The sequence below is a fragment of the Carlito syrichta genome, unplaced genomic scaffold, assembly GCF_000164805.1.
Source record: "Carlito syrichta isolate Samal-C Ts95f unplaced genomic scaffold, Tarsius_syrichta-2.0.1 Scaffold288120, whole genome shotgun sequence".
NCBI lineage: Eukaryota > Metazoa > Chordata > Mammalia > Primates > Tarsiidae > Carlito > Carlito syrichta.
Window position 1 is genome coordinate 283390 of NW_007232216.1, and position 8679 is coordinate 292068.

Sequence of the window (8679 nt, forward strand, 5' to 3'; positions counted from 1 at the left end):
ACACCACCTACCACTGGGGAGAGGAGAACCTATTCAGTAAATTGTGCTGGGAAAACTGGCTGACCACATGCAGAAGATTGAAACAGGACCGCTATCTATCCCCATGCACAAAGGTTAACTCCAAATGGATCAGAGACCTAAATGTAAAACCTCAAACCATAAGAACCTTAGAAAAGGAAGGAAATACCCTCATGGAAATCGGAACTGGCATCCAATTCCTGTACAAAACCCGAAACCCACAGGTCATAAGAGAGAAGATAGACAAGTGGGACCTTATTAAACTGACAAGCTTCTGCAAAGCCAAAGCAACCATCAAGAGAGCAGGGAGACAGCCTACAGACTGAGAAAAAGTATTTGCCAACTCTAGGTCTGACAAAGGCTTAACATCCTGGATCTACAAGAAACTGAAACATACTGAAAAGAAGAAAACAAACAACCCCATTATAAAATGGGCAAAAGATATGAACAGACAATTCACAAAAGAAGACATCCGAGCAGCCAACAAACACATGAAGAAATGCTCAACCTCACTAATCATCAGGGAGATGCAAATCAAAACCACACTGAGATACCACCTAACTCCAGTCAGAATGGCAATTATCAACAACTCAAAAAATAACAGCTGCTGGAGAGGGTGTGGTGAAAAGGGAACACTTCTACACTGTTGGTGGGAGTGTAAACTAGTGCAACCTCTGTGGAAAGCAGTGTGGCGATTCCTAAAAGCTCTAAAAATTGACCTTCCATATGATCCCGCAATCCCCCTACTGGGAATATACCCTGAAGAACACAAATCACTCTATAAAAAAGATACCTGCACACGTATGTTTATCGCAGCGTTGTTCACAATAGCAAGAACCTGGAAACAACCATGCTGCCCATCAAAAGAGGACTGGATTAAAAAAATGTGGTACATATACACGATGGAATACTACGCAGCCATAAAAAAGAACAAAATCATGAATTTCGCAGCAACCTGGATGGAACTAGAGTGTATAATACTGAGTGACCTCTTCAGAAACAAAGATCCGAGTATCACATGTTCTCACTCATGTAATGGACCTTGAATATCCAATGTAATACTATAAGAAAATGACTGACGGTACTGGGAAACCGTGGGGGGGAGGGGGATGGGATTAACAGTAGCAAATATCTTTTTGGGGATGGGAAAACACCTCTTATCAATAGGGTGCCTGAATGAAACATAATTGTACACCTAACCTTTAACTGTACCCCATAAAACCATAGTAAAAAATATTGATTAATAAAAAAAAAAAGTATTAAATATAGAAGAAAGGGGAGAGGGGGGAAAAGAGAATGACAACATCCTTCCCAAGAATGCAGGAAAAAGATAGAAAGCCCATTAAATCAACTCAAAAATCAAAAGAAAGAAAGAAGCAAATGAACAAGCAAATAGCAGCAGCAACAAAATCTATAAGAACCTTATGACTGGATAAAATCTCACATCTCAATAATTAGCCTGAATGTGAATGGACTAAATGCACCAATGAAAAGGCATTGAATGGCAAATTGGATAAAATATTATGATGCAACAATACATTTTCTCCAAGGGACTCATCTCACCAGAAAGGACACTCACAAACTCAAAGTAAGAGGATGGAAAACAAATTTTCAGTCAAATAAAACACAAGACAAAGCAGCTTCTAGGTAAACTAAAAAAATATATTGAGTCTAACACTATCATAGTTGGGGACTTAAATACCCCATTCCCAACCCTAGACAGATCATCCAGACAAAAAATCAACAAAGACATCTGGAATCTTAATGTGATGCCTAATCAAATAGACTTCATTGATACATACAGAACATTCCACCCAACAACCATGGAATATACATTCTACTTATCACCACTTGGAATGCACTCTAAGATTGACCACATTCTCAGCCATAAATCACAAGAATATGTGTCTCATACAAACCCCTGGGAAGACACAGTATAAACACAGTCCATAAGATTGAAATACTGCCATGTACCTTCTCAGACCACAGTGGAATAAAAATAAATACCAGCACCAACAAAGTTCCTCCAAAACCCACAAAGACATGGACACTAAACAGCATGATGCTGAACAACTCCTGGATCAACATGGAAATCTAAACAGAAATTAAAAGTTTCCTGGAAACAAATGAAAATGAAGAAATATACCAAAACTCGGAATGCCATGAAAGCAGTCCTATGAGGTGAATTCTTAGACACACATGAAGAAAATGGAAAGATCACAAGTAAACAGCCTAACAAATCACCTAAGAAAGCTGGAAAAGCAAGACCACCAAAACCCTAACTTCCGCAGAAGAACTGAGATCATCAAAATAAAACCCAAATTCTGGACATAGAAGACAAAAATATAATACAGAAAAAAAAAAAATAAATGAAATGAAAAACTGGTCTTTGAAAGGATAAACAAGATTGATGGACCCCTAGCTAGACTGATCAAGAAAAAGAGAGAAAAAGCCCAAATAAACACAATCAGAAATGCAAAAGATCAAGTCACAACTTAACCCAAAGAAATACAAAAGATTATCAGCAATTACTATGTTCATGTGTGGAAATAAATTTGAAAACCTAAATGAAATGGAGGATTTTCTGACATCACACACCTCCCCAGGTTGAAACAAGAAAAAATAGAGACCCCAAATAGACCAATAACAACCCAAGAAATGGACTACCTACAAAACTACCTACAAAAGAAAAGCCCTGGACCAGATGACTTTCCAGCAGGATTCTACAAACATACAAGAAGGAGTTGATACCAATCCTATTGAAAGTATTCCAGGCAACAAAGAAAGATAGAACTCTCTCCAAATCATTTTATGAAGCTAACATCACATTGATACCCAAATTGGGTAAAAATCCAACAAAGAAAGAGAATTATAGGCCAATATCCTTGATGAACATAGATACTAAAATTCTCAACAAGATTCTAGGAAACCGGATCCAATAACACATCTCAAAAATCACCTACCATGACCAAGTAGGCTTCATCCCCAGGATACAGATCAGGTTCGACATCTGCAAGACCATAAAAGTAATTAACTACATTAACAGATGTAATAACAAAAAACATATGATTATATCTATTAGTCACAGAAAAGCTTTTGATAAAATCCAGCAGTGCTTCTTGATGAAAACCCTCAAACAACAAGCATAGATGGAATATACCTCAAAATATTAAGAGCCAACTATGTGAATCCCACAGCCTACATACTGCTAAACAAACAGAAATTGGAACCATTTCTCCTGAAAACCAGAATAAGACAAGGATGCCCACTCTCACCTGCTCCTGTTCAACATAGTGTTTGAAGTCCTAGCTAAATCAGATAAGGAAAGAAAATCAGGGGTATCCAAATAGGAAAAGAGGAAGCTGAGTTATCCCTCTTTGCAGATGACATGATTCCATGCCTCAAAAACACAAGAGATCTATCAAAAGCTTTCTGCACTGATAAAGGAATTTGACAAACCTCAGGGTAAAAAGGAAATGCGCAAAAGACAGTTGAAATCCTATACACCAACAACAAGCAGGCAGAGACCCAAATAAAAAGCAAAATCCCATTCACAATAGCCACACAAAAAAAAAATGAAGTACCTTGACATCTTCCTAACCAGAGAAGTGAAAGACCTTTACAACGAAAACTACAAAACACTGTTCAAAGAAATAAAAAGTGACACAAACAAATGAAAAAATATTCCATGCTCATGAATTGGAAGAATCAACATTGTTAAGATGTCCATCCTACCCAAGGCAATCTACAGATTTAATGCAATACCCATTAAATTACCAGCAGAATTCTTCTCAGACCTGGAAGCGACAATACAGAAATTCATATGGAAACAAACACAACTCTGAATAGCCAAAACAATCTTCAGCAAATAAACAAACAAACAAACAACAACAACAACAAAAAACACAAAGCAGGAGGTATCCGATTCCCAGACTTTAAACTTTATTATCAAGCTTCAAGAATCAAAACAGCCTGGTATTTGTACTAGAACAGGCGTATAGACCAATGGAACAAGATAGAGATTCTGGAAGCAAAAACATCAATTCCTCAACTAATTCATCTTCAACAAAACCTCCATCAGCAAACACTGGGAAGAGGAGAACCTATTCAATAAATTGTGCTGGGAAAACTGGCTGACCACATGCAGAAGATTAAAACAAGACCCTTGTTTATCACCATACATAAAACTCAGCACTAAATGGATCAAAGATCTAAATGTCAATCTATAAAAAACCTTAGCAAATGCAGGAGACACCCTTATGTAAATTAGAACTGGCAACCAATTCTTGATCAAAACCCCAAGTGCCCATGCCATAAGAGATAAGATAGACAACTGGGATCTCATCAAACTGAAAAGTTTCTGCAAAGCAAAAGAAACTGTCAAGAGAGTGGGGAGAGAGCCCACAGATTGGGAAAAAATATTTGCCAACTGTATATCTGACAAAGGCCTAACATCTAGAATCTACAAGGAACACAAATCTGCCTAAAAGTAAAAACAAACAACCCCGTTACAAAGTGGCCAAAAGATATGATTAGACACTTCACAAAAGAAGACACATGAGCAGCCAACAGATACAGGAAAAAATGCTCAGCCTCACTAGTCTTCAAAGAAATGCAAATTAAAACCACACTGAGATACCACCTAACTCCAGTCAGTATGGTCATCATTAAATCAAAAAAACAAAACAAAACAAAATAAAAACAACAAAACAGATGTTGGAGAGGATGAGGGGATAAGGGAACACTTCTGCACTGTTGGTGGGAGTGTAAACTAGGACAACCTCTGTAGAATACAGTTTGGTGATTCCTGAAAGATCTAAACACCAACCTTCCATATGACTCCACAATCTTCCTTCTGGGAATATACTCAGAGGAACTCAAATCACTCTATGAAAATGACACCTGCACACTCATATTTATTGCAGCTTTGTTCACAATAGCAAAAACACGGAATCAATTGTGCCGGCCATTGAAAGAGGACTGGCTAAAAAAAATGTGGTATATATACATGATGGAATATTATGTAGCCATAAGGAAGGACAAAATCATGAGCTTCACAGCAACCTGGATGGACTTAGAGTCTATAATACTGAATGATCTTTCACAGAAACAAAGAACTGAGTATCACATGTTCTCACTCCTAAGCAGACCTTGAACAATTATCATAATACTAGAAGAAAGGGATTGGCAGTAGTGGGAAACTGCTGGGGGAGGCACACCTCATCAACAAGGTGCATAATGAACATTTGTATACCTAACCCTGAATAGTACCCCACATTTTTAAAATAAAAAAAAAATTAAAAAGAACAGCTGAAATGAAGAATGCCTAGAAAAAAAGAATTTTTTTTTAAAAAGCACATGAATACAGTACCAGGAAGTGGGGAATGGAGAGTACTCGCTGACAAGGGAGGGCTCAGTAGGATTGGATACCACTACAAGGCTCATTGTGGCAGATACAGCACTAAGCATTCTACTATAGCATCTTATTTCATTGTCTTTGTAGTGGTAGAGCTGGGGTTGAAGGCAACGTACATCTGATTCCAGAGCCAATGTCTTTTCTACCATGCCCTTGTACTCAAATATTGAGCATCAGAGAATGAGGCGGCTACACAGAAATAGAGATTCACCTTAGCCCTTTAACCTGAGGCATCGCATTCCTAAATCCATGGCTTTCTTTCACAGCAGCCTTTCCTTGCTACTCTGCCTCCAACAAGGACTTTAAAAACTCTGGAAATATATGAAAATGGTACCCCATGAAGGCCAAGCCACAGCAGGATAGATATACTCAAATCAGTTTTTCAGCAATGTTTCTTGGAGAAGGAAAATGAACTTGATTTGCATAGGAAGCATCAACAAACGACATTCTTAGCCTTGTGCTTTAAGTCATCAAGTTAGTCAATAACATGTTACAGAATAAGACAAGGTGCACTTTGGGTGTGGTATCCAGGAACATGCAAGTAGGGACTCCATGTATGGGTTGGGTGCACCTGCATGTTCTCAGGCCATGCTGGGGAAGATTTATGGCAGAACACAGATAGGCACTGCTCCCTCAGCTGGGGCTATGAAATTCCAGATGCGAAGGAGGTTGACTAGGAGGAACTCTGAGAAGAGCCTAGGCCACCCACTCTTGGGTGTGCATTGGAAGGGACTAGGATGCCCCTGGGATGTGGCAGTGTCCACTTCTGTTTCTGGAACTTGAGCCTTGGCTGCTGCTCTGCAGGGCTAGCTCAGCTGCTTTCCTCCCTGAGCTGTTGGAGTCAGTATGCAGCCTGATGCTGCATGGCTGTGTTTTATTTGACTGATTTTGTTTTGGCATAAAAGTGGCAGGAAAATGCAGACATGCTGGAGCTTGATGGTGATGGATGGAGGGGAAGGTGGGTGGCAGGGAAAGAGGGCTGGTCCATGAGTTAAACTGTGCCCTGAGGCAGGCTGGAGAACTGGATGGGGAGCAGTGGATCACAGCTAGTGGGTAGCTTAGATAGCCAACCCCCATGACTCTGGTGGGATGTCTGGAAAGTAGGGGACATCAATCTGTGGCTTCTAGCTAGACTTGAAGGTCTCAAAGCACATGACCTGCCATGCTCCCTGGGAGGACTGTGAGTTGCAAATCTTGAAGGCTGTATGCTCTGTAGAGCCACCTTAATGAAAGGAGAGGGTGTCTCAGCACTGCTAACTTTGGAATTGGTCTTAAGACAGGATCCTGGAAAACGTATGCCTTCTCTGAGCTCCTGAATCCCACCATGAGTGGTTCCCAAGGGCCTTTTTTATTATCTTACCATGAGCCTTAGAATCTTCAGAATCAGAAACAATGCACATGGTCAGGCCTTCATCCTCCAGTCCACTCAAGAAGGCCTAAGAATAGATTCTTATTGTCACTGGTTTAGATCTCCTTCTGTGGAATCTCACCCAGACACATAATAAATCTTCCCATCACCAATATCTTGCCAAACCAAAATATAAGTAAACAATTCTCCCCAAGCTCCCTTTGACCTTTATTATTGCCCTACTGGCCACAGTTCTATTTCACTGGCCTTGTCCAAGCAAAACTCCAGGAAAGAACTGTTTCTATGATTTACTCCCTCACCTGAAACTCCTCTTGTCTGAAATCAGCTGTAGGCAGGAGTAAGAAAGATTGTGCTTTGGAGAGATCTTCCTTGCTTTTTACCCTCCTGGGAAGTGGTAGTTCCTTCCACTCTGTGGAATTACATAGTGTGGTAAATATCAGTCCCCTCCCTTCATGCCTGGAGTACTAGTTCCTCAGATCCTGTCTGACTTTCTAGTTTCTGTATAAATATTACCTATTCAAAGAGTCTTAGTCTCATGCTCTGTACAAAATAACCCATGACTTATGTTCTACCCTTTTCCCCTCTTGTTTTCTGCATGATACCTGCCAACAATATTATTTATGCATTTGTGTTTGTTGCTTCCTTTGTCCTGTAGAACAAAAACTCAGTGAGGGCCTTCATATTGTATCTTTCATGCAGTATAAATAGCATTGCTGGAATATAATACTTGTTCAATAAATACTGATTAATTGAGTGAATAAGGGATCTGTATCATTGCCATATGGGGCATAATGGGGATACAGGTGAGCAACTGGAGAGAAAAGTCTGAGTGCACAGGCTGTTGAGTGTTGTGTTCATATAATTGGGCTTTTGCATCTGTGGACCCAGGCTACAAGTGTGTCCTCATTTCTAGGCCACCCCACTACCACACACAGGCTTTAGGCTTTTCCACATGGACCCAGATTTTAGGCCTGTTTGAAGACTCAGTCATCAGACTCACCTCAGTAAACTCTGGGACCAGGCCAGCTCCTGTGGACCCAAGGTCCAAGCCTGTCAATCTGCTGACTCAGGCACCAGGCTAGCCTGCCTGAAGATTTCAGCAGTAAGTCTTCCTATAGGCCCTGCCAGTCAACTACCTAGAATCTCTTTATGGACTGATTGGTGAAGAGCTTTCCCTGCTAAAGGCAGTCTTTAAAGACTGGAGGAAGTGCCTACTTCTTCAAATGCACAGACACCAACGCAAGGGCACAAGAAGCTGAATAATCAGAAACACAGGAAACCAACAAAGGAACAAAATGAAGTACCAGTAACCTAAAGAAATGAAGATTTATGAGCTGCCTGACAAAGAATTCAAAATAATTTTCTTAAAGAAGTTCAGCAAGATACAAGTAAATACTGATAGAAAGCTAAGCAAAATTAGAAGTCCAACAGAATGAGACAACTCATAAAAAAGAAACAAACATCTAGAATTTGAGAACATAGTGATTAAACTGAAAAAATTCATAAAGAGCTTAGTAGCAGACTCAATCAAGCAGAAGGAAGTATTGGAAAACCTGAAGACTGGCCATTTGAAATTTCCCAAGAAAAGAAACCAAAAAGACAAAAAGTATAAAAAAGAGTCTATAAAGCGTATGGGTCACCAACAAGGAAACCAATATAGGTATTATATTATAGGTATTCTCTTTGATGAAGCAGAAAAAGAATGTTTATTGAAAGAAGAAATGGCAGAAAACTTCCTGTATATGGAGAGGGAAGTGAATATCCAGATCCATTAAGTCAAAAGAACCCCAAATAGATTAAGCATATAAAAGATCCTCACTGAGACACTTTATAATTCCATTCTCAGAAGTCAAAGACAAAGAGAGAACTTTGAAAG